Source organism: Gekko japonicus, unplaced genomic scaffold (genome assembly GCF_001447785.1).
Source record: "Gekko japonicus isolate JY-2015 unplaced genomic scaffold, Gekko_japonicus_V1.1 scaffold2171, whole genome shotgun sequence".
Taxonomy (NCBI): domain Eukaryota; kingdom Metazoa; phylum Chordata; class Lepidosauria; order Squamata; family Gekkonidae; genus Gekko; species Gekko japonicus.
The window spans coordinates 118,693-124,180 of record NW_015177084.1 but is presented as its reverse complement, the minus strand read 5'-3'; the positions used below and the strand labels follow the sequence as shown (position 1 = coordinate 124,180).

Sequence of the window (5,488 nt, the reverse complement as noted above, 5' to 3'; positions counted from 1 at the left end):
CCCTGGTGGTGGTGGGGTTTCCTGCCACCAGGCCCCGCCCCTACCAACTTGTCAGTGGGAGGACTTATCAGGAGAAAGAGGATGGCCCAATGATGTCACCAGTGATGTGGTGGTGCCACTTCCTATGCACACAGGAAGTGATGTAATCATATCAGTGACATACAGGCGATGCTCTTGTATTTGGGCAAAAATTCCATGGTAGCAGCCATTTTTACCATAGAATTTTTGTCCAAATACCAGAGTATTGCTGTGATGTCACAGCATGATGATGGCAATGTTGCCATTGCTGGTAATGTTGCCTGGGCCACCCTCCCTCTCCTGCTAATTCCCCCCCATCCCCTGATGGTTGCCAGGAGAAACTTGGCAACCCTAAGTGGAGATTTGAAGCTGAGTCTTCCACACCACACCACATAAGAAGAGCCCTGCTGGATCAGGCCAGTGCTTCATCTAGTCTAGCATCCTGTCTCTCACAGTGCCCAACCATTTCCTCTGGAGGGCCAACAAGAGGGCACAATGACCCAAGCATTCCCCTAATGTTGCCTCCTCGTACTGGTATTCAGAGGTTTACTGCCTCCAAACATAGAGAGTTTCCCTCTAGTCACCATGGCAAGCAGCCACTGATAAACCTATCCGCCACCCTGGCTGATTCTTTTGCAGTTGCAGTGAGGAGTGGTCTTGGCTTGGGGCAGGGGAGAGAGTCGTGGGATGAATATCTCATTATCCTGCTTAAAATGTCTGTTCGATATCTATTTTATTGCTGATTCCAAACCATGCTCATTATCTCATGCCAGGGCTTTGTCTATCCGTTTCTAGTAACTGTACCAGACTTCTACCAGCCATCGTGGTGGAAAGGAGCCATCTTGTAATGGTAGCAATCCATCTTTTCAGAAGGTTGGGAAAGCATGCTGACAACGTTTGCTTGGCTGTCTTGAGACCCACGAGATAATGAAGAAGGCCTCTAACACATATGTAGAAATGGCTCTGGTCACAGAAAGCCATAAGAGGCAGAGGTGGCAAAGCAGGAGCTCTGCCCACTATGTTCCTTTAACATCCTAACTAGAATCTAACCAAACTATGAGACTGTCTTCTTTTTCAGTGTTATTGGTTAGTTGCTGTCACAAGATAGAAAGGTCCAGGAAGTGGTTCTCCTCTAATGTATGTAATAGCCATAGCAGCATAACTGTATGTATATAATAGGGCATAACTCATTAGCATAACTTATTTGCATATGCCACGCCCCCTGACATCACCGGAAGTGACAGAAGGCCACACCCCCTGACATCACCGGAAGTGTGTCAGAAGGCCCGGCTACTTACCCTCCTGCTTCATCCTCATTCCCAAACGGAATGAGGATCGAAGCAGAGGGCGGGGTAAAGAAGGGGGCGGGGCTTCACCACATGACCGCCCCGCCCCCTAGAGGTTCTCTTCCGGAGCTCCGTACCTGAGAGCTCCCCCCCGACTAGAGCCCTGAATATATGTAATAGCCATAGCAGGATAACTGTATGTATATAATAGGGGTAGTTGTAATAGGCTAGCAAGATTTTGGGTTCGTTCATTTTTGTTCCCCAAAGGGACTCAAACTGGGTTTCTGTGGAATAGCTTGGCAGGCAGGAAAGTCAGCAAACCATTTGCTCAGTAAACAGCCAGTTACTCCAATGTGGACTCATGAGGAGCCCACATTGGACTCTTCACATTGGACACATTGGGCATCACTCCCTATGAACCTCCACAAATTTCTTAAAAATTCATGAAGGGTTGTGGCCGGGCTGCAGTTTGCGAACTTCAGTTCACAAACCACGAACCGCCCAAAATTCATCATGAACAAAGGTTTGTGAGTAAATTTGTGACCATCCCTAATTTGGAGTTTGCCTCATAACCCATTCCCAAACCCCTCAGAGATTACAGTACATAAGAACATAAGAGACGTCAATGTTGGATCAGGCCAAAGGCCCATCCAGTCCAACACTCTGTGTCACACAGTGGACAGAAATAAATATCCTTTTTAAGGTGTGGTGCCCAGAACTGCACACAGTATTCCAAATGAGGTCTCACCATTGATTTATATAGGGGCATTATTATATTGGCTGATCTGTTTTCAATACCCTTCCTAATAATCCCCAGCATAGCATTGGCCTTCTTTATTGCAGTCACACACTGTCTCGACATTTTCAGTGAGTTATCCACTACAACTCCAAGATCTCTCTCTTGCTCAGTCTCTGCCAGTTCAGACCCCATCAATGTGTATTTATATTTAGGATTTTTGGCTCCAATGTGCATCACCTTGCACTTGGTCACATTGAACCCCATTTGCCATGTTGACGCCCACTCGCCCATCTTTGACAGATCCCTTTGGAGTGCCTCACAATCCTCACTGGTTTTCACCACCCTGAACAACTTTGTATCATCTGCAAATTTAGCCACTTCACTGCTTACTCCCATCTCCAAATCATTAATGAACAAGTTAAAAAGCAGTGGACCAAGTACTGATCCCTGCGGTACCCCACTGCTTACCACCCTCCACTGAGAAAATTGCCCACCTACACTCACTCTCTGTTTTCTATGAACTAGCCAGTTTTTGATCCATAAAAGGACTTGTCCTTTTATCCCATGATTTTTGAGCTTACTTATGAGCCTTTGATGAGGAACTTTATCAAAAGCTTTCTGGAAGTCAAGGTAAATAATATCTATTGGATCCCCCTTGTCCACATGTTTGTTCACCCCCTCAAAGAACACTAATAGGTTAGTGAGACAAGATCTTCCCTTACAGAACCCATGTTGAGTCTGCCTCAATAGGTTTTGTTCATCTATGTGCCTACTAATTCTTTCCTTAATAATGGTTTCCACCAATTTACCCGGTATCGACGTCAGACTGACTGGCCTGTAATTTCCCAGATCTCCTTTGGAACCCTTTTTAAAGATGGGAGTGACATTAGCTACCTTCCAGTCCTCAGGAATGGAGGCAGATTTTAAGGAAAGATTACATATTTTTGTCAGGAGATCCACAAGTTCACATTTGAGTTTTCAAAACTCTCGGATGTATGCCATCTGGGCTTGGTGATTTATCAGTTTTTAAACTCCTGTCCATCTCATAGGTTTGTCCAACCTGATGCATCAGGAGTTGTGAAGACTGCTAGGATGAGTTCCTCCTCTCCCACTTTGTTGGTACAGAAGGACCTGGAAGATTTCCATCCGGGTTCCATCCACACATGACTGGATACCATGCTGTCATTAGCCCTCTTCAAATACCTGATGAGGTGATGGTCAAGGATTAACTGGGGGAGGGAGGTGATTTAAGTTCACCCTGCTAGGTATAGAAGGTGTTGGACACCTTTGCTTTGTAGCATTGGGCTGACTGGCCCAAACACCATCCACTTTCATTACACCAACAACTTTTTATACCAGCAACTCCTTCACTGTTGACATCAAACCCACTGCGCCTTTCTTCCATTTCTGTAAACAACCACAGGTCTTTCTGCACCCCATTTCTTTCCTGTTCCCTTTGTTTTAACCACGTCCCACAGGCATCTCAGTACTTGAACAGCTCCCTCTGCTTTTCTTTCTTTCTTTCTTTCTTTCTTTCTTTCTTTCTTTCTTTCTTTCTTTCTTTCTTTCTTTCTTGTTCTATTTCTGTAGAGCGCTGTTCTTATAGTTGACAGCAACATATATACATGTCTCTCTCTTTGTCAGCAGTTCATGCAACAAGAGAGTCCCTAGTGCCGGCAGGCAATGCAGTTGGGCTGGCTGCGTGTGGAAAAACTGGCACTGACTCCACCATACCCACTTGAATCCAAGGATAAATGGAGCAGTGGAGACCTAGTGCTGAAGATATTTCCCATCCTCACATTTTAAAGATGTGTTTTAATCCGCAGAACATTTGCATCATCAGTTCACATGATCATATGTGGGTCAGTGTTATAGTATGTATTCATAAACAAACAAATTTGGGCTGTTTGATATAATCAGCCATTTGGAAATAGAGGGTTAGAGAGTCCAGTGTTTAGCTGTTTGGGTATCCTAGCAGCCATGGGAACACTCCAGATCACACTGTACTATGTGGAATGGGGAGCGCTGCTGAAGAGCCAAGGATAATATTCAGAGGACCGATTTTTATAACCTTTTATCAATTCAGTGATATAAATAATTTTCCTCCAATATTTCTGAATGGCAGGATATCACTCAGGTTGCCAATAGTGTGAGATATGTTGAAAATGCGATGTGGCATAACATACCAAAGCAACATACAAATGCTTAGTAAGGAGGGTGGACCATTGACAAATAGTAGTTTCCAATTCAAAGTCAGGTTCATTTTCTTTTAAAATTATTGCCCGTGTACACTGTTCCTTAAAACAGAAGAACAGAATACATTTCAGAGTTGGGTTTTTGGGGAGGGGGGTGTTAGAATTTATGTGACCTCTCTGGGAATGCTTTTAGGCATACCTGCATGGCTTCTAAAAAAAAGAATATTTTCATGCTGGCTCTCCAGGAACTTGCCCAAGCCGGTTTACAAAATAAAAATAAGAAAAACAAATTGTTAAAAGCTCTTAATTTAAAACAGTTATTAATTAAAACCCAGCATTAAAATACCTCCAGTCTACCATAAAAACACACATGATAAAAGCAGACTACTGACAGCTTAAAATAACAGTCTCCGGGCTAAAATAGTGTTTTTAAAAAACCAAACCCTTAATTAAAAGCCTGGGGGCTTTTGCTCAAGGGAGGGGCTGTGGCTCAGTGGTAGAACCTCTGCTTTGAATGCAGAAGGTCCCAAGTTCAATCCATGGCATCCCTAGTTAAAAGGATCAGGTAGGAGGTGATGTGAAAGACCTCTGCCTGAGACCTCAGAGAGCTGCTGCCAGCCTGAGTAGACAGTCCTGACCCTGATGGACCAGTGGTCTGATTCAGTATAAGGCAGCTTCATGTGTTCATGAAGAGACATTTCTGGGTCTGGTGCCTAAAAGAAAGCAAAATAGGCATTAGGAGAGCCTCAAGGGGAAGGGCATCCACCATTGTGCCCACTCCAAGTTGCAATCAAGGAGAGTGGATGAATCTATGTGGGCACTGGCACAGCTACCCATGGCCAACCTTCACAACTTTTTAGCATTGATTATGGATCAATGACATTATGGGCCAGTATGGGAAACTAGAAGCATTCACAACCTCCAGGACTTTGCATTTTTCTCTTAGTCATGGCAGATGATTGGTCTGCTTATTGTTTCCACTTCTGATTAGCGGACACATGCCTGGAGCCATGGAACTACCTTCTATCGAATGAGACCTTTGGTCCATCAAGGGCAGGTCCATCAAGGCCTGCTACCTGATCCGTTTCACTGGAGATGCCAGGGATTGAACTTGGGACCTTCTGTATGCCAAGCCAATGGCTCAACCACTGAGTCACAGCACTATTTCTAAATGGTGACCTAGCACTGTATGCACACTTCATGGGCCACCATAACGATGTACCATCCAGCCTCTCAAAAAGGGAGAACTA

At 44.5% G+C, this 5,488-nt stretch overlaps 1 non-coding gene across 1 annotated transcript; it reads left to right on the top strand.

Annotated features, from left to right (window-relative positions):
- The first annotated feature begins 4,717 nt into the window (after window positions 1-4,717).
- TRNAS-UGA lies at window positions 4,718-4,789 on the top strand. Its single transcript has one exon. It is a non-coding gene; the product is annotated as a tRNA-Ser (tRNA).
- The last annotated feature ends 699 nt before the right edge of the window (window positions 4,790-5,488 follow it).